This window comes from Hyla sarda, unplaced genomic scaffold (assembly GCF_029499605.1).
Source record: "Hyla sarda isolate aHylSar1 unplaced genomic scaffold, aHylSar1.hap1 scaffold_153, whole genome shotgun sequence".
In the NCBI taxonomy this organism is placed as follows: Eukaryota; Metazoa; Chordata; class Amphibia; order Anura; family Hylidae; genus Hyla; species Hyla sarda.
Genome location: NW_026608165.1, coordinates 34,067 through 59,610, shown reverse-complemented (window position 1 = coordinate 59,610; position 25,544 = coordinate 34,067). Strand labels below are relative to the sequence as shown.

Below are 25,544 nucleotides of genomic sequence, written 5' to 3'. Positions count from 1 at the left end.
TGACACTGGGCTTAGGATCTGCATAGGAAACACACACACAAGCACACACCTACCTTTGTTGCCTGCAGATGCCTCCTTGGCTGTCCCCAAACGGTATCAAACCAACACCCACGGGAAGCTGTAAGCATAGAGGACATGCCTGCACCCCATTGGACTTACCTGTGTGGGTTAAATCCGGGTTATTTGACAACCTATGGCGGTGATGGTTCTGCTCAGGCAGAGCAGTGCTGATGCTCCTCATAAAGCTGTCGCTGCTGTGAAGGTTCTAGGTGACATCACAAATCCCTATGGTTACATACACAACAAAGCTGGGTTGTTGTTGTTTACACTCTGCAAGGCCTGTGGAAGTGAGTGACATCATAGCACTGTAGTTCTGAGGGTTCTAGATGGATGCAACAATCTCCTGTTGCTTCTATGAAGGCCATAATAGACGACATCACCAAACAGCTCCATAGTCACATACACAGCAAAGGAGAGATGTTGTATGTTGTTTACACCTAGTGATGTCAGTGGTATTGAGTGACATCACAGCACAGTGCTAAGGCTCCTGGGCCTGGACACAGCAGCGGCTGCAATATCTCAACGGAGAATACGTTTATATATATGTGTGTGTGTGCGCGTATATATATATATATATATATATATATATATATATATATATATATATTTCTCCGCCGAAATCACTTTTAAACCCATTTCCACCTTTTTTTCCCTTCTCTTCCTCTTACTTTTTTTTCACGTTTTTTTACGTTTTTCTCCTTTTCGCCTCTTTTCTGGGCGTATTATTCTTCTTTTTCTTCTTTTTTTTCGTCTAATGCATACCCCATCAGTGCAGCAATGCTTATTCAATACCGCCAGCAGATGGAGACACTGGGGGATAATTTTCTAAGGATTTATACTGATTTTTCCTGTCTGAATTTGTCGCACAGAAAGTTGCAGGCCAAATATGTGTGACATTTCTGCGACTTTAGCTTCTAGAGCATTTTTACAACATTATACATAGGTGCTGAATACATAAAAAGCGACTGTTCAGCGACAGACAAGTCGCATCGGCTGAAAGTAGGCCAGAATGTCAGTCCATGTTGGAGCAGGTTTAGATACAGTCTAAAGTATAGATCTCAAAGTCTGTGCACAGAATTTAGCAAGGGCCTCGCACCTTCTGATGCATCAGGTAGGTGCACAATAGCATAGCCTAACCCTCTGTACTTTGGTCTATATTGATGCGGGACATAGACAGCCAGCTGATGACCAATCCATTAGTGCAATGGATGGCTGGAAGCATTTGTCTTTGCCTTTGCAATACCACAGAAGCAATGCATGGTCAATGTACAGCAATGACACACCTGTGTGAACAGCCAGGAGACCCCCCCCCCCCCCCCCCATGTTATGTTACATAGTTACATAGTTAGTACGGTCGAAAAAAGACATATGTCCATCAAGTTCAACCAGGGAATTAAGGGGTAGGGGTGTGGCGCGATATTGGGGAAGGGATGAGATTTTATATTTCTTCATAAGCATTAATCTTATTTTGTCAATTAGGAACATTCAGCACCCACCCGCTATCAAGGCAGCTGCCTATCATGTCATGCCCTACCTGCACAGGTGTGCTGGCTACTCAAATGATCCAATTAAGGAGGCCATTTAGTCAGCAGCAGCAGAAGTCCTGTGCCTGGACGCTCCAACAGCGGCCAGACACAAGCAGAAGCAGAAGCAGCAGAAGCAGCAGCAGCACCACCTTTTGTTTTTTGGCTGCAGCAGCAGCAAGGCCCACAGGGCTGGCTAGCTGGCTAGCCAGCAAGCAGGTAGCAATGAAAGTAGGAATCTTTCTTTTTAACCCTGTAAGGGGGTGGTGCACTGTACCCGAAGATACTGCCATATCGGGTCAATGCATAGGGCGACGGAAGCAAGCTTCGAAATCGGCCCCCGTTCTCAAAAATCCATTTAATATATGGTCCCCAGATAGGGGACGTATCAGATATTAAACTGATAAGAACAGATACTACACTTGATCTTAGCCAAAAGGCCGAGAAGCGATAACCGTGAAAGGGGCGGGCCCAACAAGGTGCCCTTCATGGGCACTATCACTGCTTGCTGTCAGGGAGGCTGCCAGACAATTTTCCATGCACACTCTGGGCTGGGGGGCAGTCAACCACCAGTACACACAGCAGAACCTAAACCCATACCATTATTGCTAAGCAGCAAGACAGGGGCCCATTGCACTCCCACGGGGCCTTTTTAAATGCAATCCATAACCCGGATTTGCCAGGAACCCTTCTTACTCCTCCTACTTGCATGTGACACTGGGCTTAGGATCTGCATAGGAAACACACACACAAGCACACACCTACCTTTGTTGCCTGCAGATGCCTCCTTGGCTGTCCCCAAACGGTATCAAACCAACACCCACGGGAAGCTGTAAGCATAGAGGACATGCCTGCACCCCATTGGACTTACCTGTGTGGGTTAAATCCGGGTTATTTGACAACCTATGGCGGTGATGGTTCTGCTCAGGCAGAGCAGTGCTGATGCTCCTCATAAAGCTGTCGCTGCTGTGAAGGTTCTAGGTGACATCACAAATCCCTATGGTTACATACACAACAAAGCTGGGTTGTTGTTGTTTACACTCTGCAAGGCCTGTGGAAGTGAGTGACATCATAGCACTGTAGTTCTGAGGGTTCTAGATGGATGCAACAATCTCCTGTTGCTTCTATGAAGGCCATAATAGACGACATCACCAAACAGCTCCATAGTCACATACACAGCAAAGGAGAGATGTTGTTTACACCTAGTGATGTCAGTGGTATTGAGTGACATCACAGCACAGTGCTAAGGCTCCTGGGCCTGGACACAGCAGCGGCTGCAATATCTCAACGGAGAATACGTTTATATCTATGTGTGTGTGTGCGCGTATATATATATATATATATATATATATATATATATATTTCTCCGCCGAAATCACTTTTAAACCCATTTCCACCTTTTTTTCCCTTCTCTTCCTCTTACTTTTTTTTCACGTTTTTTTACGTTTTTCTCCTTTTCGCCTCTTTTCTGGGCGTATTATTCTTCTTTTTCTTCTTTTTTTTCGTCTAATGCATACCCCATCAGTGCAGCAATGCTTATTCAATACCGCCAGCAGATGGAGACACTGGGGGATAATTTTCTAAGGATTTATACTGATTTTTCCTGTCTGAATTTGTCGCACAGAAAGTTGCAGGCCAAATATGTGTGACATTTCTGCGACTTTAGCTTCTAGAGCATTTTTACAACATTATACATAGGTGCTGAATACATAAAAAGCGACTGTTCAGCGACAGACAAGTCGCATCGGCTGAAAGTAGGCCAGAATGTCAGTCCATGTTGGAGCAGGTTTAGATACAGTCTAAAGTATAGATCTCAAAGTCTGTGCACAGAATTTAGCAAGGGCCTCGCACCTTCTGATGCATCAGGTAGGTGCACAATAGCATAGCCTAACCCTCTGTACTTTGGTCTATATTGATGCGGGACATAGACAGCCAGCTGATGACCAATCCATTAGTGCAATGGATGGCTGGAAGCATTTGTCTTTGCCTTTGCAATACCACAGAAGCAATGCATGGTCAATGTACAGCAATGACACACCTGTGTGAACAGCCAGGAGACCCCCCCCCCCCCCCCCCATGTTATGTTACATAGTTACATAGTTAGTACGGTCGAAAAAAGACATATGTCCATCAAGTTCAACCAGGGAATTAAGGGGTAGGGGTGTGGCGCGATATTGGGGAAGGGATGAGATTTTATATTTCTTCATAAGCATTAATCTTATTTTGTCAATTAGGAACATTCAGCACCCACCCGCTATCAAGGCAGCTGCCTATCATGTCATGCCCTACCTGCACAGGTGTGCTGGCTACTCAAATGATCCAATTAAGGAGGCCATTTAGTCAGCAGCAGCAGAAGTCCTGTGCCTGGACGCTCCAACAGCGGCCAGACACAAGCAGAAGCAGAAGCAGCAGAAGCAGCAGCAGCACCACCTTTTGTTTTTTGGCTGCAGCAGCAGCAAGGCCCACAGGGCTGGCTAGCTGGCTAGCCAGCAAGCAGGTAGCAATGAAAGTAGGAATCTTTCTTTTTAACCCTGTAAGGGGGTGGTGCACTGTACCCGAAGATACTGCCATATCGGGTCAATGCATAGGGCGACGGAAGCAAGCTTCGAAATCGGCCCCCGTTCTCAAAAATCCATTTAATATATGGTCCCCAGATAGGGGACGTATCAGATATTAAACTGATAAGAACAGATACTACACTTGATCTTAGCCAAAAGGCCGAGAAGCGATAACCGTGAAAGGGGCGGGCCCAACAAGGTGCCCTTCATGGGCACTATCACTGCTTGCTGTCAGGGAGGCTGCCAGACAATTTTCCATGCACACTCTGGGCTGGGGGGCAGTCAACCACCAGTACACACAGCAGAACCTAAACCCATACCATTATTGCTAAGCAGCAAGACAGGGGCCCATTGCACTCCCACGGGGCCTTTTTAAATGCAATCCATAACCCGGATTTGCCAGGAACCCTTCTTACTCCTCCTACTTGCATGTGACACTGGGCTTAGGATCTGCATAGGAAACACACACACAAGCACACACCTACCTTTGTTGCCTGCAGATGCCTCCTTGGCTGTCCCCAAACGGTATCAAACCAACACCCACGGGAAGCTGTAAGCATAGAGGACATGCCTGCACCCCATTGGACTTACCTGTGTGGGTTAAATCCGGGTTATTTGACAACCTATGGCGGTGATGGTTCTGCTCAGGCAGAGCAGTGCTGATGCTCCTCATAAAGCTGTCGCTGCTGTGAAGGTTCTAGGTGACATCACAAATCCCTATGGTTACATACACAACAAAGCTGGGTTGTTGTTGTTTACACTCTGCAAGGCCTGTGGAAGTGAGTGACATCATAGCACTGTAGTTCTGAGGGTTCTAGATGGATGCAACAATCTCCTGTTGCTTCTATGAAGGCCATAATAGACGACATCACCAAACAGCTCCATAGTCACATACACAGCAAAGGAGAGATGTTGTATGTTGTTTACACCTAGTGATGTCAGTGGTATTGAGTGACATCACAGCACAGTGCTAAGGCTCCTGGGCCTGGACACAGCAGCGGCTGCAATATCTCAACGGAGAATACGTTTATATATATGTGTGTGTGTGCGCGTATATATATATATATATATATATATATATATATATATATATATATATTCTCCGCCGAAATCACTTTTAAACCCATTTCCACCTTTTTTTCCCTTCTCTTCCTCTTACTTTTTTTTCACGTTTTTTTACGTTTTTCTCCTTTTCGCCTCTTTTCTGGGCGTATTATTCTTCTTTTTCTTCTTTTTTTTCGTCTAATGCATACCCCATCAGTGCAGCAATGCTTATTCAATACCGCCAGCAGATGGAGACACTGGGGGATAATTTTCTAAGGATTTATACTGATTTTTCCTGTCTGAATTTGTCGCACAGAAAGTTGCAGGCCAAATATGTGTGACATTTCTGCGACTTTAGCTTCTAGAGCATTTTTACAACATTATACATAGGTGCTGAATACATAAAAAGCGACTGTTCAGCGACAGACAAGTCGCATCGGCTGAAAGTAGGCCAGAATGTCAGTCCATGTTGGAGCAGGTTTAGATACAGTCTAAAGTATAGATCTCAAAGTCTGTGCACAGAATTTAGCAAGGGCCTCGCACCTTCTGATGCATCAGGTAGGTGCACAATAGCATAGCCTAACCCTCTGTACTTTGGTCTATATTGATGCGGGACATAGACAGCCAGCTGATGACCAATCCATTAGTGCAATGGATGGCTGGAAGCATTTGTCTTTGCCTTTGCAATACCACAGAAGCAATGCATGGTCAATGTACAGCAATGACACACCTGTGTGAACAGCCAGGAGACCCCCCCCCCCCCCCCATGTTATGTTACATAGTTACATAGTTAGTACGGTCGAAAAAAGACATATGTCCATCAAGTTCAACCAGGGAATTAAGGGGTAGGGGTGTGGCGCGATATTGGGGAAGGGATGAGATTTTATATTTCTTCATAAGCATTAATCTTATTTTGTCAATTAGGAACATTCAGCACCCACCCGCTATCAAGGCAGCTGCCTATCATGTCATGCCCTACCTGCACAGGTGTGCTGGCTACTCAAATGATCCAATTAAGGAGGCCATTTAGTCAGCAGCAGCAGAAGTCCTGTGCCTGGACGCTCCAACAGCGGCCAGACACAAGCAGAAGCAGAAGCAGCAGAAGCAGCAGCAGCACCACCTTTTGTTTTTTGGCTGCAGCAGCAGCAAGGCCCACAGGGCTGGCTAGCTGGCTAGCCAGCAAGCAGGTAGCAATGAAAGTAGGAATCTTTCTTTTTAACCCTGTAAGGGGGTGGTGCACTGTACCCGAAGATACTGCCATATCGGGTCAATGCATAGGGCGACGGAAGCAAGCTTCGAAATCGGCCCCCGTTCTCAAAAATCCATTTAATATATGGTCCCCAGATAGGGGACGTATCAGATATTAAACTGATAAGAACAGATACTACACTTGATCTTAGCCAAAAGGCCGAGAAGCGATAACCGTGAAAGGGGCGGGCCCAACAAGGTGCCCTTCATGGGCACTATCACTGCTTGCTGTCAGGGAGGCTGCCAGACAATTTTCCATGCACACTCTGGGCTGGGGGGCAGTCAACCACCAGTACACACAGCAGAACCTAAACCCATACCATTATTGCTAAGCAGCAAGACAGGGGCCCATTGCACTCCCACGGGGCCTTTTTAAATGCAATCCATAACCCGGATTTGCCAGGAACCCTTCTTACTCCTCCTACTTGCATGTGACACTGGGCTTAGGATCTGCATAGGAAACACACACACAAGCACACACCTACCTTTGTTGCCTGCAGATGCCTCCTTGGCTGTCCCCAAACGGTATCAAACCAACACCCACGGGAAGCTGTAAGCATAGAGGACATGCCTGCACCCCATTGGACTTACCTGTGTGGGTTAAATCCGGGTTATTTGACAACCTATGGCGGTGATGGTTCTGCTCAGGCAGAGCAGTGCTGATGCTCCTCATAAAGCTGTCGCTGCTGTGAAGGTTCTAGGTGACATCACAAATCCCTATGGTTACATACACAACAAAGCTGGGTTGTTGTTGTTTACACTCTGCAAGGCCTGTGGAAGTGAGTGACATCATAGCACTGTAGTTCTGAGGGTTCTAGATGGATGCAACAATCTCCTGTTGCTTCTATGAAGGCCATAATAGACGACATCACCAAACAGCTCCATAGTCACATACACAGCAAAGGAGAGATGTTGTTTACACCTAGTGATGTCAGTGGTATTGAGTGACATCACAGCACAGTGCTAAGGCTCCTGGGCCTGGACACAGCAGCGGCTGCAATATCTCAACGGAGAATACGTTTATATATATGTGTGTGTGTGCGCGTATATATATATATATATATATATATATATATATATATTTCTCCGCCGAAATCACTTTTAAACCCATTTCCACCTTTTTTTCCCTTCTCTTCCTCTTACTTTTTTTTCACGTTTTTTTACGTTTTTCTCCTTTTCGCCTCTTTTCTGGGCGTATTATTCTTCTTTTTCTTCTTTTTTTTCGTCTAATGCATACCCCATCAGTGCAGCAATGCTTATTCAATACCGCCAGCAGATGGAGACACTGGGGGATAATTTTCTAAGGATTTATACTGATTTTTCCTGTCTGAATTTGTCGCACAGAAAGTTGCAGGCCAAATATGTGTGACATTTCTGCGACTTTAGCTTCTAGAGCATTTTTACAACATTATACATAGGTGCTGAATACATAAAAAGCGACTGTTCAGCGACAGACAAGTCGCATCGGCTGAAAGTAGGCCAGAATGTCAGTCCATGTTGGAGCAGGTTTAGATACAGTCTAAAGTATAGATCTCAAAGTCTGTGCACAGAATTTAGCAAGGGCCTCGCACCTTCTGATGCATCAGGTAGGTGCACAATAGCATAGCCTAACCCTCTGTACTTTGGTCTATATTGATGCGGGACATAGACAGCCAGCTGATGACCAATCCATTAGTGCAATGGATGGCTGGAAGCATTTGTCTTTGCCTTTGCAATACCACAGAAGCAATGCATGGTCAATGTACAGCAATGACACACCTGTGTGAACAGCCAGGAGACCCCCCCCCCCCCCCCCCATGTTATGTTACATAGTTACATAGTTAGTACGGTCGAAAAAAGACATATGTCCATCAAGTTCAACCAGGGAATTAAGGGGTAGGGGTGTGGCGCGATATTGGGGAAGGGATGAGATTTTATATTTCTTCATAAGCATTAATCTTATTTTGTCAATTAGGAACATTCAGCACCCACCCGCTATCAAGGCAGCTGCCTATCATGTCATGCCCTACCTGCACAGGTGTGCTGGCTACTCAAATGATCCAATTAAGGAGGCCATTTAGTCAGCAGCAGCAGAAGTCCTGTGCCTGGACGCTCCAACAGCGGCCAGACACAAGCAGAAGCAGAAGCAGCAGAAGCAGCAGCAGCACCACCTTTTGTTTTTTGGCTGCAGCAGCAGCAAGGCCCACAGGGCTGGCTAGCTGGCTAGCCAGCAAGCAGGTAGCAATGAAAGTAGGAATCTTTCTTTTTAACCCTGTAAGGGGGTGGTGCACTGTACCCGAAGATACTGCCATATCGGGTCAATGCATAGGGCGACGGAAGCAAGCTTCGAAATCGGCCCCCGTTCTCAAAAATCCATTTAATATATGGTCCCCAGATAGGGGACGTATCAGATATTAAACTGATAAGAACAGATACTACACTTGATCTTAGCCAAAAGGCCGAGAAGCGATAACCGTGAAAGGGGCGGGCCCAACAAGGTGCCCTTCATGGGCACTATCACTGCTTGCTGTCAGGGAGGCTGCCAGACAATTTTCCATGCACACTCTGGGCTGGGGGGCAGTCAACCACCAGTACACACAGCAGAACCTAAACCCATACCATTATTGCTAAGCAGCAAGACAGGGGCCCATTGCACTCCCACGGGGCCTTTTTAAATGCAATCCATAACCCGGATTTGCCAGGAACCCTTTTTACTCCTCCTACTTGCATGTGACACTGGGCTTAGGATCTGCATAGGAAACACACACACAAGCACACACCTACCTTTGTTGCCTGCAGATGCCTCCTTGGCTGTCCCCAAACGGTATCAAACCAACACCCACGGGAAGCTGTAAGCATAGAGGACATGCCTGCACCCCATTGGACTTACCTGTGTGGGTTAAATCCGGGTTATTTGACAACCTATGGCGGTGATGGTTCTGCTCAGGCAGAGCAGTGCTGATGCTCCTCATAAAGCTGTCGCTGCTGTGAAGGTTCTAGGTGACATCACAAATCCCTATGGTTACATACACAACAAAGCTGGGTTGTTGTTGTTTACACTCTGCAAGGCCTGTGGAAGTGAGTGACATCATAGCACTGTAGTTCTGAGGGTTCTAGATGGATGCAACAATCTCCTGTTGCTTCTATGAAGGCCATAATAGACGACATCACCAAACAGCTCCATAGTCACATACACAGCAAAGGAGAGATGTTGTTTACACCTAGTGATGTCAGTGGTATTGAGTGACATCACAGCACAGTGCTAAGGCTCCTGGGCCTGGACACAGCAGCGGCTGCAATATCTCAACGGAGAATACGTTTATATATATGTGTGTGTGTGCGCGTATATATATATATATATATATATATATATTTCTCCGCCGAAATCACTTTTAAACCCATTTCCACCTTTTTTTCCCTTCTCTTCCTCTTACTTTTTTTTCACGTTTTTTTACGTTTTTCTCCTTTTCGCCTCTTTTCTGGGCGTATTATTCTTCTTTTTCTTCTTTTTTTTCGTCTAATGCATACCCCATCAGTGCAGCAATGCTTATTCAATACCGCCAGCAGATGGAGACACTGGGGGATAATTTTCTAAGGATTTATACTGATTTTTCCTGTCTGAATTTGTCGCACAGAAAGTTGCAGGCCAAATATGTGTGACATTTCTGCGACTTTAGCTTCTAGAGCATTTTTACAACATTATACATAGGTGCTGAATACATAAAAAGCGACTGTTCAGCGACAGACAAGTCGCATCGGCTGAAAGTAGGCCAGAATGTCAGTCCATGTTGGAGCAGGTTTAGATACAGTCTAAAGTATAGATCTCAAAGTCTGTGCACAGAATTTAGCAAGGGCCTCGCACCTTCTGATGCATCAGGTAGGTGCACAATAGCATAGCCTAACCCTCTGTACTTTGGTCTATATTGATGCGGGACATAGACAGCCAGCTGATGACCAATCCATTAGTGCAATGGATGGCTGGAAGCATTTGTCTTTGCCTTTGCAATACCACAGAAGCAATGCATGGTCAATGTACAGCAATGACACACCTGTGTGAACAGCCAGGAGACCCCCCCCCCCCCCCCCCCATGTTATGTTACATAGTTACATAGTTAGTACGGTCGAAAAAAGACATATGTCCATCAAGTTCAACCAGGGAATTAAGGGGTAGGGGTGTGGCGCGATATTGGGGAAGGGATGAGATTTTATATTTCTTCATAAGCATTAATCTTATTTTGTCAATTAGGAACATTCAGCACCCACCCGCTATCAAGGCAGCTGCCTATCATGTCATGCCCTACCTGCACAGGTGTGCTGGCTACTCAAATGATCCAATTAAGGAGGCCATTTAGTCAGCAGCAGCAGAAGTCCTGTGCCTGGACGCTCCAACAGCGGCCAGACACAAGCAGAAGCAGAAGCAGCAGAAGCAGCAGCAGCACCACCTTTTGTTTTTTGGCTGCAGCAGCAGCAAGGCCCACAGGGCTGGCTAGCTGGCTAGCCAGCAAGCAGGTAGCAATGAAAGTAGGAATCTTTCTTTTTAACCCTGTAAGGGGGTGGTGCACTGTACCCGAAGATACTGCCATATCGGGTCAATGCATAGGGCGACGGAAGCAAGCTTCGAAATCGGCCCCCGTTCTCAAAAATCCATTTAATATATGGTCCCCAGATAGGGGACGTATCAGATATTAAACTGATAAGAACAGATACTACACTTGATCTTAGCCAAAAGGCCGAGAAGCGATAACCGTGAAAGGGGCGGGCCCAACAAGGTGCCCTTCATGGGCACTATCACTGCTTGCTGTCAGGGAGGCTGCCAGACAATTTTCCATGCACACTCTGGGCTGGGGGGCAGTCAACCACCAGTACACACAGCAGAACCTAAACCCATACCATTATTGCTAAGCAGCAAGACAGGGGCCCATTGCACTCCCACGGGGCCTTTTTAAATGCAATCCATAACCCGGATTTGCCAGGAACCCTTCTTACTCCTCCTACTTGCATGTGACACTGGGCTTAGGATCTGCATAGGAAACACACACACAAGCACACACCTACCTTTGTTGCCTGCAGATGCCTCCTTGGCTGTCCCCAAACGGTATCAAACCAACACCCACGGGAAGCTGTAAGCATAGAGGACATGCCTGCACCCCATTGGACTTACCTGTGTGGGTTAAATCCGGGTTATTTGACAACCTATGGCGGTGATGGTTCTGCTCAGGCAGAGCAGTGCTGATGCTCCTCATAAAGCTGTCGCTGCTGTGAAGGTTCTAGGTGACATCACAAATCCCTATGGTTACATACACAACAAAGCTGGGTTGTTGTTGTTTACACTCTGCAAGGCCTGTGGAAGTGAGTGACATCATAGCACTGTAGTTCTGAGGGTTCTAGATGGATGCAACAATCTCCTGTTGCTTCTATGAAGGCCATAATAGACGACATCACCAAACAGCTCCATAGTCACATACACAGCAAAGGAGAGATGTTGTTTACACCTAGTGATGTCAGTGGTATTGAGTGACATCACAGCACAGTGCTAAGGCTCCTGGGCCTGGACACAGCAGCGGCTGCAATATCTCAACGGAGAATACGTTTATATCTATGTGTGTGTGTGCGCGTATATATATATATATATATATATATATATATATATTTCTCCGCCGAAATCACTTTTAAACCCATTTCCACCTTTTTTTCCCTTCTCTTCCTCTTACTTTTTTTTCACGTTTTTTTACGTTTTTCTCCTTTTCGCCTCTTTTCTGGGCGTATTATTCTTCTTTTTCTTCTTTTTTTTCGTCTAATGCATACCCCATCAGTGCAGCAATGCTTATTCAATACCGCCAGCAGATGGAGACACTGGGGGATAATTTTCTAAGGATTTATACTGATTTTTCCTGTCTGAATTTGTCGCACAGAAAGTTGCAGGCCAAATATGTGTGACATTTCTGCGACTTTAGCTTCTAGAGCATTTTTACAACATTATACATAGGTGCTGAATACATAAAAAGCGACTGTTCAGCGACAGACAAGTCGCATCGGCTGAAAGTAGGCCAGAATGTCAGTCCATGTTGGAGCAGGTTTAGATACAGTCTAAAGTATAGATCTCAAAGTCTGTGCACAGAATTTAGCAAGGGCCTCGCACCTTCTGATGCATCAGGTAGGTGCACAATAGCATAGCCTAACCCTCTGTACTTTGGTCTATATTGATGCGGGACATAGACAGCCAGCTGATGACCAATCCATTAGTGCAATGGATGGCTGGAAGCATTTGTCTTTGCCTTTGCAATACCACAGAAGCAATGCATGGTCAATGTACAGCAATGACACACCTGTGTGAACAGCCAGGAGACCCCCCCCCCCCCCCCATGTTATGTTACATAGTTACATAGTTAGTACGGTCGAAAAAAGACATATGTCCATCAAGTTCAACCAGGGAATTAAGGGGTAGGGGTGTGGCGCGATATTGGGGAAGGGATGAGATTTTATATTTCTTCATAAGCATTAATCTTATTTTGTCAATTAGGAACATTCAGCACCCACCCGCTATCAAGGCAGCTGCCTATCATGTCATGCCCTACCTGCACAGGTGTGCTGGCTACTCAAATGATCCAATTAAGGAGGCCATTTAGTCAGCAGCAGCAGAAGTCCTGTGCCTGGACGCTCCAACAGCGGCCAGACACAAGCAGAAGCAGAAGCAGCAGAAGCAGCAGCAGCACCACCTTTTGTTTTTTGGCTGCAGCAGCAGCAAGGCCCACAGGGCTGGCTAGCTGGCTAGCCAGCAAGCAGGTAGCAATGAAAGTAGGAATCTTTCTTTTTAACCCTGTAAGGGGGTGGTGCACTGTACCCGAAGATACTGCCATATCGGGTCAATGCATAGGGCGACGGAAGCAAGCTTCGAAATCGGCCCCCGTTCTCAAAAATCCATTTAATATATGGTCCCCAGATAGGGGACGTATCAGATATTAAACTGATAAGAACAGATACTACACTTGATCTTAGCCAAAAGGCCGAGAAGCGATAACCGTGAAAGGGGCGGGCCCAACAAGGTGCCCTTCATGGGCACTATCACTGCTTGCTGTCAGGGAGGCTGCCAGACAATTTTCCATGCACACTCTGGGCTGGGGGGCAGTCAACCACCAGTACACACAGCAGAACCTAAACCCATACCATTATTGCTAAGCAGCAAGACAGGGGCCCATTGCACTCCCACGGGGCCTTTTTAAATGCAATCCATAACCCGGATTTGCCAGGAACCCTTCTTACTCCTCCTACTTGCATGTGACACTGGGCTTAGGATCTGCATAGGAAACACACACACAAGCACACACCTACCTTTGTTGCCTGCAGATGCCTCCTTGGCTGTCCCCAAACGGTATCAAACCAACACCCACGGGAAGCTGTAAGCATAGAGGACATGCCTGCACCCCATTGGACTTACCTGTGTGGGTTAAATCCGGGTTATTTGACAACCTATGGCGGTGATGGTTCTGCTCAGGCAGAGCAGTGCTGATGCTCCTCATAAAGCTGTCGCTGCTGTGAAGGTTCTAGGTGACATCACAAATCCCTATGGTTACATACACAACAAAGCTGGGTTGTTGTTGTTTACACTCTGCAAGGCCTGTGGAAGTGAGTGACATCATAGCACTGTAGTTCTGAGGGTTCTAGATGGATGCAACAATCTCCTGTTGCTTCTATGAAGGCCATAATAGACGACATCACCAAACAGCTCCATAGTCACATACACAGCAAAGGAGAGATGTTGTATGTTGTTTACACCTAGTGATGTCAGTGGTATTGAGTGACATCACAGCACAGTGCTAAGGCTCCTGGGCCTGGACACAGCAGCGGCTGCAATATCTCAACGGAGAATACGTTTATATATATGTGTGTGTGTGCGCGTATATATATATATATATATATATATATATATATATATATATATATATTTCTCCGCCGAAATCACTTTTAAACCCATTTCCACCTTTTTTTCCCTTCTCTTCCTCTTACTTTTTTTTCACGTTTTTTTACGTTTTTCTCCTTTTCGCCTCTTTTCTGGGCGTATTATTCTTCTTTTTCTTCTTTTTTTTCGTCTAATGCATACCCCATCAGTGCAGCAATGCTTATTCAATACCGCCAGCAGATGGAGACACTGGGGGATAATTTTCTAAGGATTTATACTGATTTTTCCTGTCTGAATTTGTCGCACAGAAAGTTGCAGGCCAAATATGTGTGACATTTCTGCGACTTTAGCTTCTAGAGCATTTTTACAACATTATACATAGGTGCTGAATACATAAAAAGCGACTGTTCAGCGACAGACAAGTCGCATCGGCTGAAAGTAGGCCAGAATGTCAGTCCATGTTGGAGCAGGTTTAGATACAGTCTAAAGTATAGATCTCAAAGTCTGTGCACAGAATTTAGCAAGGGCCTCGCACCTTCTGATGCATCAGGTAGGTGCACAATAGCATAGCCTAACCCTCTGTACTTTGGTCTATATTGATGCGGGACATAGACAGCCAGCTGATGACCAATCCATTAGTGCAATGGATGGCTGGAAGCATTTGTCTTTGCCTTTGCAATACCACAGAAGCAATGCATGGTCAATGTACAGCAATGACACACCTGTGTGAACAGCCAGGAGACCCCCCCCCCCCCCCCCCCCCATGTTATGTTACATAGTTACATAGTTAGTACGGTCGAAAAAAGACATATGTCCATCAAGTTCAACCAGGGAATTAAGGGGTAGGGGTGTGGCGCGATATTGGGGAAGGGATGAGATTTTATATTTCTTCATAAGCATTAATCTTATTTTGTCAATTAGGAACATTCAGCACCCACCCGCTATCAAGGCAGCTGCCTATCATGTCATGCCCTACCTGCACAGGTGTGCTGGCTACTCAAATGATCCAATTAAGGAGGCCATTTAGTCAGCAGCAGCAGAAGTCCTGTGCCTGGACGCTCCAACAGCGGCCAGACACAAGCAGAAGCAGAAGCAGCAGAAGCAGCAGCAGCACCACCTTTTGTTTTTTGGCTGCAGCAGCAGCAAGGCCCAAAGGGCTGGCTAGCTGGCTAGCCAGCAAGCAGGTAGCAATGAAAGTAGGAATCTTTCTTTTTAACCCTGTAAGGGGGTGGTGCACTGTACCCGAAGATACTGCCATATCGGGTCAATGCATAGGGCGACGGAAGCAAGCTTCGAAATCGGCCCCCGTTCTCAAAAATCCATTTAATATATGGTCCCCAGATAGGGGACGTATCAGATATTAAACTGATAAGAACAGATACTACACTTGATCTTAGCCAAAAGGCCGAGAAGCGATAACCGTGAAAGGGGCGGGCCCAACAAGGTGCCCTTCATGGGCACTATCACTGCTTGCTGTCAGGGAGGCTGCCAGACAATTTTCCATGCACACTCTGGGCTGGGGGGCAGTCAACCACCAGTACACACAGCAGAACCTAAACCCATACCATTATTGCTAAGCAGCAAGACAGGGGCCCATTGCACTCCCACGGGGCCTTTTTAAATGCAATCCATAACCCGGATTTGCCAGGAACCCTTCTTACTCCTCCTACTTGCATGTGACACTGGGCTTAGGATCTGCATAGGAAACACACACACAAGCACACACCTACCTTTGTTGCCTGCAGATGCCTCCTTGGCTGTCCCCAAACGGTATCAAACCAACACCCACGGGAAGCTGTAAGCATAGAGGACATGCCTGCACCCCATTGGACTTACCTGTGTGGGTTAAATCCGGGTTATTTGACAACCTATGGCGGTGATGGTTCTGCTCAGGCAGAGCAGTGCTGATGCTCCTCATAAAGCTGTCGCTGCTGTGAAGGTTCTAGGTGACATCACAAATCCCTATGGTTACATACACAACAAAGCTGGGTTGTTGTTGTTTACACTCTGCAAGGCCTGTGGAAGTGAGTGACATCATAGCACTGTAGTTCTGAGGGTTCTAGATGGATGCAACAATCTCCTGTTGCTTCTATGAAGGCCATAATAGACGACATCACCAAACAGCTCCATAGTCACATACACAGCAAAGGAGAGATGTTGTTTACACCTAGTGATGTCAGTGGTATTGAGTGACATCACAGCACAGTGCTAAGGCTCCTGGGCCTGGACACAGCAGCGGCTGCAATATCTCAACGGAGAATACGTTTATATCTATGTGTGTGTGTGCGCGTATATATATATATATATATATATATATATATATATATATTTCTCCGCCGAAATCACTTTTAAACCCATTTCCACCTTTTTTTCCCTTCTCTTCCTCTTACTTTTTTTTCACGTTTTTTTACGTTTTTCTCCTTTTCGCCTCTTTTCTGGGCGTATTATTCTTCTTTTTCTTCTTTTTTTTCGTCTAATGCATACCCCATCAGTGCAGCAATGCTTATTCAATACCGCCAGCAGATGGAGACACTGGGGGATAATTTTCTAAGGATTTATACTGATTTTTCCTGTCTGAATTTGTCGCACAGAAAGTTGCAGGCCAAATATGTGTGACATTTCTGCGACTTTAGCTTCTAGAGCATTTTTACAACATTATACATAGGTGCTGAATACATAAAAAGCGACTGTTCAGCGACAGACAAGTCGCATCGGCTGAAAGTAGGCCAGAATGTCAGTCCATGTTGGAGCAGGTTTAGATACAGTCTAAAGTATAGATCTCAAAGTCTGTGCACAGAATTTAGCAAGGGCCTCGCACCTTCTGATGCATCAGGTAGGTGCACAATAGCATAGCCTAACCCTCTGTACTTTGGTCTATATTGATGCGGGACATAGACAGCCAGCTGATGACCAATCCATTAGTGCAATGGATGGCTGGAAGCATTTGTCTTTGCCTTTGCAATACCACAGAAGCAATGCATGGTCAATGTACAGCAATGACACACCTGTGTGAACAGCCAGGAGACCCCCCCCCCCCCCCCATGTTATGTTACATAGTTACATAGTTAGTACGGTCGAAAAAAGACATATGTCCATCAAGTTCAACCAGGGAATTAAGGGGTAGGGGTGTGGCGCGATATTGGGGAAGGGATGAGATTTTATATTTCTTCATAAGCATTAATCTTATTTTGTCAATTAGGAACATTCAGCACCCACCCGCTATCAAGGCAGCTGCCTATCATGTCATGCCCTACCTGCACAGGTGTGCTGGCTACTCAAATGATCCAATTAAGGAGGCCATTTAGTCAGCAGCAGCAGAAGTCCTGTGCCTGGACGCTCCAACAGCGGCCAGACACAAGCAGAAGCAGAAGCAGCAGAAGCAGCAGCAGCACCACCTTTTGTTTTTTGGCTGCAGCAGCAGCAAGGCCCACAGGGCTGGCTAGCTGGCTAGCCAGCAAGCAGGTAGCAATGAAAGTAGGAATCTTTCTTTTTAACCCTGTAAGGGGGTGGTGCACTGTACCCGAAGATACTGCCATATCGGGTCAATGCATAGGGCGACGGAAGCAAGCTTCGAAATCGGCCCCCGTTCTCAAAAATCCATTTAATATATGGTCCCCAGATAGGGGACGTATCAGATATTAAACTGATAAGAACAGATACTACACTTGATCTTAGCCAAAAGGCCGAGAAGCGATAACCGTGAAAGGGGCGGGCCCAACAAGGTGCCCTTCATGGGCACTATCACTGCTTGCTGTCAGGGAGGCTGCCAGACAATTTTCCATGCACACTCTGGGCTGGGGGGCAGTCAACCACCAGTACACACAGCAGAACCTAAACCCATACCATTATTGCTAAGCAGCAAGACAGGGGCCCATTGCACTCCCACGGGGCCTTTTTAAATGCAATCCATAACCCGGATTTGCCAGGAACCCTTCTTACTCCTCCTACTTGCATGTGACACTGGGCTTAGGATCTGCATAGGAAACACACACACAAGCACACACCTACCTTTGTTGCCTGCAGATGCCTCCTTGGCTGTCCCCAAACGGTATCAAACCAACACCCACGGGAAGCTGTAAGCATAGAGGACATGCCTGCACCCCATTGGACTTACCTGTGTGGGTTAAATCCGGGTTATTTGACAACCTATGGCGGTGATGGTTCTGCTCAGGCAGAGCAGTGCTGATGCTCCTCATAAAGCTGTCGCTGCTGTGAAGGTTCTAGGTGACATCACAAATCCCTATGGTTACATACACAACAAAGCTGGGTTGTTGTTGTTTACACTCTGCAAGGCCTGTGGAAGTGAGTGACATCATAGCACTGTAGTTCTGAGGGTTCTAGATGGATGCAACAATCTCCTGTTGCTTCTATGAAGGCCATAATAGACGACATCACCAAACAGCTCCATAGTCACATACACAGCAAAGGAGAGATGTTGTTTACACCTAGTGATGTCAGTGGTATTGAGTGACATCACAGCACAGTGCTAAGGCTCCTGAGCCTGGACACAGCAGCGGCTGCAATATCTCAACGGAGAATACGTTTATATATATGTGTGTGTGTGCGCGTATATATATATATATATATATATATATATATATATATATTTCTCCGCCGAAATCACTTTTAAACCCATTTCCACCTTTTTTTCCCTTCTCTTCCTCTTACTTTTTTTTCACGTTTTTTTACGTTTTTCTCCTTTTCGCCTCTTTTCTGGGCGTATTATTCTTCTTTTTCTTCTTTTTTTTCGTCTAATGCATACCCCATCAGTGCAGCAATGCTTATTCAATACCGCCAGCAGATGGAGACACTGGGGGATAATTTTCTAAGGATTTATACTGATTTTTCCTGTCTGAATTTGTCGCACAGAAAGTTGCAGGCCAAATATGTGTGACATTTCTGCGACTTTAGCTTCTAGAGCATTTTTACAACATTATACATAGGTGCTGAATACATAAAAAGCGACTGTTCAGCGACAGACAAGTCGCATCGGCTGAAAGTAGGCCAGAATGTCAGTCCATGTTGGAGCAGGTTTAGATACAGTCTAAAGTATAGATCTCAAAGTCTGTGCACAGAATTTAGCAAGGGCCTCGCACCTTCTGATGCATCAGGTAGGTGCACAATAGCATAGCCTAACCCTCTGTACTTTGGTCTATATTGATGCGGGACATAGACAGCCAGCTGATGACCAATCCATTAGTGCAATGGATGGCTGGAAGCATTTGTCTTTGCCTTTGCAATACCACAGAAGCAATGCATGGTCAATGTACAGCAATGACACACCTGTGTGAACAGCCAGGAGACCCCCCCCCCCCCCCCCATGTTATGTTACATAGTTACATAGTTAGTACGGTCGAAAAAAGACATATGTCCATCAAGTTCAACCAGGGAATTAAGGGGTAGGGGTGTGGCGCGATATTGGGGAAGGGATGAGATTTTATATTTCTTCATAAGCATTAATCTTATTTTGTCAATTAGGAACATTCAGCACCCACCCGCTATCAAGGCAGCTGCCTATCATGTCATGCCCTACCTGCACAGGTGTGCTGGCTACTCAAATGATCCAATTAAGGAGGCCATTTAGTCAGCAGCAGCAGAAGTCCTGTGCCTGGACGCTCCAACAGCGGCCAGACACAAGCAGAAGCAGAAGCAGCAGAAGCAGCAGCAGCACCACCTTTTGTTTTTTGGCTGCAGCAGCAGCAAGGCCCACAGGGCTGGCTAGCTGGCTAGCCAGCAAGCAGGTAGCAATGAAAGTAGGAATCTTTCTTTTTAACCCTGTAAGGGGGTGGTGCACTGTACCCGAAGATACTGCCATATCGGGTCAATGCATAGGGCGACGGAAGCAAGCTTCGAAATCGGCCCCCGTTCTCAAAAATCCATTTAATATATGGTCCCCAGATAGGGGACGTATCAGATATTAAACTGATAAGAACAGATTCTACACTTGATCTTAGCCAAAAGGCCGAGAAGCGATAACCGTGAAAGGGGCGGGCCCAACAAGGTGCCCTTCATGGGCACTATCACTGCTTGCTGTCAGGGAGGCTGCCAGACAATTTTCCATGCACACTCTGGGCTGGGGGGCAGTCAACCACCAGTACACACAGCAGAACCTAAACCCATACCATTATTGCTAAGCAGCAAGACAGGGGCCCATTGCACTCCCACGGGGCCTTTTTAAATGCAATCCATAACCCGGATTTGCCAGGAACCCTTTTTACTCCTCCTACTTGCATGTGACACTGGGCTTAGGATCTGCATAGGAAACACACACACAAGCACACACCTACCTTTGTTGCCTGCAGATGCCTCCTTGGCTGTCCCCAAACGGTATCAAACCAACACCCACGGGAAGCTGTAAGCATAGAGGACATGCCTGCACCCCATTGGACTTACCTGTGTGGGTTAAATCCGGGTTATTTGACAACCTATGGCGGTGATGGTTCTGCTCAGGCAGAGCAGTGCTGATGCTCCTCATAAAGCTGTCGCTGCTGTGAAGGTTCTAGGTGACATCACAAATCCCTATGGTTACATACACAACAAAGCTGGGTTGTTGTTGTTTACACTCTGCAAGGCCTGTGGAAGTGAGTGACATCATAGCACTGTAGTTCTGAGGGTTCTAGATGGATGCAACAATCTCCTGTTGCTTCTATGAAGGCCATAATAGACGACATCACCAAACAGCTCCATAGTCACATACACAGCAAAGGAGAGATGTTGTTTACACCTAGTGATGTCAGTGGTATTGAGTGACATCACAGCACAGTGCTAAGGCTCCTGGGCCTGGACACAGCAGCGGCTGCAATATCTCAACGGAGAATACGTTTATATATATGTGTGTGTGTGCGCGTATATATATATATATATATATATATATTTCTCCGCCGAAATCACTTTTAAACCCATTTCCACCTTTTTTTCCCTTCTCTTCCTCTTACTTTTTTTTCACGTTTTTTTACGTTTTTCTCCTTTTCGCCTCTTTTCTGGGCGTATTATTCTTCTTTTTCTTCTTTTTTTTCGTCTAATGCATACCCCATCAGTGCAGCAATGCTTATTCAATACCGCCAGCAGATGGAGACACTGGGGGATAATTTTCTAAGGATTTATACTGATTTTTCCTGTCTGAATTTGTCGCACAGAAAGTTGCAGGCCAAATATGTGTGACATTTCTGCGACTTTAGCTTCTAGAGCATTTTTACAACATTATACATAGGTGCTGAATACATAAAAAGCGACTGTTCAGCGACAGACAAGTCGCATCGGCTGAAAGTAGGCCAGAATGTCAGTCCATGTTGGAGCAGGTTTAGATACAGTCTAAAGTATAGATCTCAAAGTCTGTGCACAGAATTTAGCAAGGGCCTCGCACCTTCTGATGCATCAGGTAGGTGCACAATAGCATAGCCTAACCCTCTGTACTTTGGTCTATATTGATGCGGGACATAGACAGCCAGCTGATGACCAATCCATTAGTGCAATGGATGGCTGGAAGCATTTGTCTTTGCCTTTGCAATACCACAGAAGCAATGCATGGTCAATGTACAGCAATGACACACCTGTGTGAACAGCCAGGAGACCCCCCCCCCCCCCATGTTATGTTACATAGTTACATAGTTAGTACGGTCGAAAAAAGACATATGTCCATCAAGTTCAACCAGGGAATTAAGGGGTAGGGGTGTGGCGCGATATTGGGGAAGGGATGAGATTTTATATTTCTTCATAAGCATTAATCTTATTTTGTCAATTAGGAACATTCAGCACCCACCCGCTATCAAGGCAGCTGCCTATCATGTCATGCCCTACCTGCACAGGTGTGCTGGCTACTCAAATGATCCAATTAAGGAGGCCATTTAGTCAGCAGCAGCAGAAGTCCTGTGCCTGGACGCTCCAACAGCGGCCAGACACAAGCAGAAGCAGAAGCAGCAGAAGCAGCAGCAGCACCACCTTTTGTTTTTTGGCTGCAGCAGCAGCAAGGCCCACAGGGCTGGCTAGCTGGCTAGCCAGCAAGCAGGTAGCAATGAAAGTAGGAATCTTTCTTTTTAACCCTGTAAGGGGGTGGTGCACTGTACCCGAAGATACTGCCATATCGGGTCAATGCATAGGGCGACGGAAGCAAGCTTCGAAATCGGCCCCCGTTCTCAAAAATCCATTTAATATATGGTCCCCAGATAGGGGACGTATCAGATATTAAACTGATAAGAACAGATACTACACTTGATCTTAGCCAAAAGGCCGAGAAGCGATAACCGTGAAAGGGGCGGGCCCAACAAGGTGCCCTTCATGGGCACTATCACTGCTTGCTGTCAGGGAGGCTGGCAGACAATTTTCCATGCACACTCTGGGCTGGGGGGCAGTCAACCACCAGTACACACAGCAGAACCTAAACCCATACCATTATTGCTAAGCAGCAAGACAGGGGCCCATTGCACTCCCACGGGGCCTTTTTAAATGCAATCCATAACCCGGATTTGCCAGGAACCCTTCTTACTCCTCCTACTTGCATGTGACACTGGGCTTAGGATCTGCATAGGAAACACACACACAAGCACACACCTACCTTTGTTGCCTGCAGATGCCTCCTTGGCTGTCCCCAAACGGTATCAAACCAACACCCACGGGAAGCTGTAAGCATAGAGGACATGCCTGCACCCCATTGGACTTACCTGTGTGGGTTAAATCCGGGTTATTTGACAACCTATGGCGGTGATGGTTCTGCTCAGGCAGAGCAGTGCTGATGCTCCTCATAAAGCTGTCGCTGCTGTGAAGGTTCTAGGTGACATCACAAATCCCTATGGTTACATACACAACAAAGCTGGGTTGTTGTTGTTTACACTCTGCAAGGCCTGTGGAAGTGAGTGACATCATAGCACTGTAGTTCTGAGGGTTCTAGATGGATGCAACAATCTCCTGTTGCTTCTATGAAGGCCATAATAGACGACATCACCAAACAGCTCCATAGTCACATACACAGCAAAGGAGAGATGTTGTTTACACCTAGTGATGTCAGTGGTATTGAGTGACATCACAGCACAGTGCTAAGGCTCCTGGGCCTGGACACAGCAGCGGCTGCAATATCTCAACGGAGAATACGTTTATATATATGTGTGTGTGTGCGCGTATATATATATATATATATATATATATATATATATATTTCTCCGCCGAAATCACTTTTAAACCCATTTCCACCTTTTTTTCCCTTCTCTTCCTCTTACTTTTTTTTCACGTTTTTTTACGTTTTTCTCCTTTTCGCCTCTTTTCTGGGCGTATTATTCTTCTTTTTCTTCTTTTTTTTCGTCTAATGCATACCCCATCAGTGCAGCAATGCTTATTCAATACCGCCAGCAGATGGAGACACTGGGGGATAATTTTCTAAGGATTTATACTGATTTTTCCTGTCTGAATTTGTCGCACAGAAAGTTGCAGGCCAAATATGTGTGACATTTCTGCGACTTTAGCTTCTAGAGCATTTTTACAACATTATACATAGGTGCTGAATACATAAAAAGCGACTGTTCAGCGACAGACAAGTCGCATCGGCTGAAAGTAGGCCAGAATGTCAGTCCATGTTGGAGCAGGTTTAGATACAGTCTAAAGTATAGATCTCAAAGTCTGTGCACAGAATTTAGCAAGGGCCTCGCACCTTCTGATGCATCAGGTAGGTGCACAATAGCATAGCCTAACCCTCTGTACTTTGGTCTATATTGATGCGGGACATAGACAGCCAGCTGATGACCAATCCATTAGTGCAATGGATGGCTGGAAGCATTTGTCTTTGCCTTTGCAATACCACAGAAGCAATGCATGGTCAATGTACAGCAATGACACACCTGTGTGAACAGCCAGGAGACCCCCCCCCCCCCCCCCCCATGTTATGTTACATAGTTACATAGTTAGTACGGTCGAAAAAAGACATATGTCCATCAAGTTCAACCAGGGAATTAAGGGGTAGGGGTGTGGCGCGATATTGGGGAAGGGATGAGATTTTATATTTCTTCATAAGCATTAATCTTATTTTGTCAATTAGGAACATTCAGCACCCACCCGCTATCAAGGCAGCTGCCTATCATGTCATGCCCTACCTGCACAGGTGTGCTGGCTACTCAAATGATCCAATTAAGGAGGCCATTTAGTCAGCAGCAGCAGAAGTCCTGTGCCTGGACGCTCCAACAGCGGCCAGACACAAGCAGAAGCAGAAGCAGCAGAAGCAGCAGCAGCACCACCTTTTGTTTTTTGGCTGCAGCAGCAGCAAGGCCCACAGGGCTGGCTAGCTGGCTAGCCAGCAAGCAGGTAGCAATGAAAGTAGGAATCTTTCTTTTTAACCCTGTAAGGGGGTGGTGCACTGTACCCGAAGATACTGCCATATCGGGTCAATGCATAGGGCGACGGAAGCAAGCTTCGAAATCGGCCCCCGTTCTCAAAAATCCATTTAATATATGGTCCCCAGATAGGGGACGTATCAGATATTAAACTGATAAGAACAGATACTACACTTGATCTTAGCCAAAAGGCCGAGAAGCGATAACCGTGAAAGGGGCGGGCCCAACAAGGTGCCCTTCATGGGCACTATCACTGCTTGCTGTCAGGGAGGCTGCCAGACAATTTTCCATGCACACTCTGGGCTGGGGGGCAGTCAACCACCAGTACACACAGCAGAACCTAAACCCATACCATTATTGCTAAGCAGCAAGACAGGGGCCCATTGCACTCCCACGGGGCCTTTTTAAATGCAATCCATAACCCGGATTTGCCAGGAACCCTTCTTACTCCTCCTACTTGCATGTGACACTGGGCTTAGGATCTGCATAGGAAACACACACACAAGCACACACCTACCTTTGTTGCCTGCAGATGCCTCCTTGGCTGTCCCCAAACGGTATCAAACCAACACCCACGGGAAGCTGTAAGCATAGAGGACATGCCTGCACCCCATTGGACTTACCTGTGTGGGTTAAATCCGGGTTATTTGACAACCTATGGCGGTGATGGTTCTGCTCAGGCAGAGCAGTGCTGATGCTCCTCATAAAGCTGTCGCTGCTGTGAAGGTTCTAGGTGACATCACAAATCCCTATGGTTACATACACAACAAAGCTGGGTTGTTGTTGTTTACACTCTGCAAGGCCTGTGGAAGTGAGTGACATCATAGCACTGTAGTTCTGAGGGTTCTAGATGGATGCAACAATCTCCTGTTGCTTCTATGAAGGCCATAATAGACGACATCACCAAACAGCTCCATAGTCA

General features: G+C 46.3%; 11 non-coding genes across 11 annotated transcripts; all 11 read right to left on the bottom strand.

Moving 5' to 3' along the window:
• Positions 1-1,844: 1,844 nt before the first annotated feature.
• LOC130309610 (U2 spliceosomal RNA) lies at positions 1,845-2,035 on the bottom strand. The gene has a single exon (XR_008858257.1). It is a non-coding gene; the product is annotated as a U2 spliceosomal RNA (small nuclear RNA).
• Positions 2,036-4,122: 2,087 nt separating this feature from the next.
• On the bottom strand, positions 4,123-4,313 carry LOC130309609 (U2 spliceosomal RNA). The gene has a single exon (XR_008858256.1). It is a non-coding gene; the product is annotated as a U2 spliceosomal RNA (small nuclear RNA).
• A 2,101-nt stretch (positions 4,314-6,414) lies between these two features.
• LOC130309608 (U2 spliceosomal RNA) lies at positions 6,415-6,605 on the bottom strand. The gene has a single exon (XR_008858255.1). It is a non-coding gene; the product is annotated as a U2 spliceosomal RNA (small nuclear RNA).
• A 2,087-nt stretch (positions 6,606-8,692) lies between these two features.
• LOC130309606 (U2 spliceosomal RNA) lies at positions 8,693-8,883 on the bottom strand. The gene has a single exon (XR_008858253.1). It is a non-coding gene; the product is annotated as a U2 spliceosomal RNA (small nuclear RNA).
• A 2,080-nt stretch (positions 8,884-10,963) lies between these two features.
• Positions 10,964-11,154, bottom strand: LOC130309605 (U2 spliceosomal RNA). The gene has a single exon (XR_008858252.1). It is a non-coding gene; the product is annotated as a U2 spliceosomal RNA (small nuclear RNA).
• A 2,083-nt stretch (positions 11,155-13,237) lies between these two features.
• On the bottom strand, positions 13,238-13,428 carry LOC130309604 (U2 spliceosomal RNA). The gene has a single exon (XR_008858251.1). It is a non-coding gene; the product is annotated as a U2 spliceosomal RNA (small nuclear RNA).
• Positions 13,429-15,535: 2,107 nt separating this feature from the next.
• On the bottom strand, positions 15,536-15,726 carry LOC130309603 (U2 spliceosomal RNA). Its single transcript, XR_008858250.1, has one exon. It is a non-coding gene; the product is annotated as a U2 spliceosomal RNA (small nuclear RNA).
• A 2,087-nt stretch (positions 15,727-17,813) lies between these two features.
• On the bottom strand, positions 17,814-18,004 carry LOC130309593 (U2 spliceosomal RNA). The gene has a single exon (XR_008858249.1). It is a non-coding gene; the product is annotated as a U2 spliceosomal RNA (small nuclear RNA).
• Positions 18,005-20,092: 2,088 nt separating this feature from the next.
• Positions 20,093-20,283, bottom strand: LOC130309574 (U2 spliceosomal RNA). The gene has a single exon (XR_008858236.1). It is a non-coding gene; the product is annotated as a U2 spliceosomal RNA (small nuclear RNA).
• A 2,073-nt stretch (positions 20,284-22,356) lies between these two features.
• On the bottom strand, positions 22,357-22,547 carry LOC130309581 (U2 spliceosomal RNA). The gene has a single exon (XR_008858241.1). It is a non-coding gene; the product is annotated as a U2 spliceosomal RNA (small nuclear RNA).
• A 2,088-nt stretch (positions 22,548-24,635) lies between these two features.
• Positions 24,636-24,826, bottom strand: LOC130309569 (U2 spliceosomal RNA). The gene has a single exon (XR_008858231.1). It is a non-coding gene; the product is annotated as a U2 spliceosomal RNA (small nuclear RNA).
• Between the last annotated feature and the right edge of the window lie 718 nt (positions 24,827-25,544).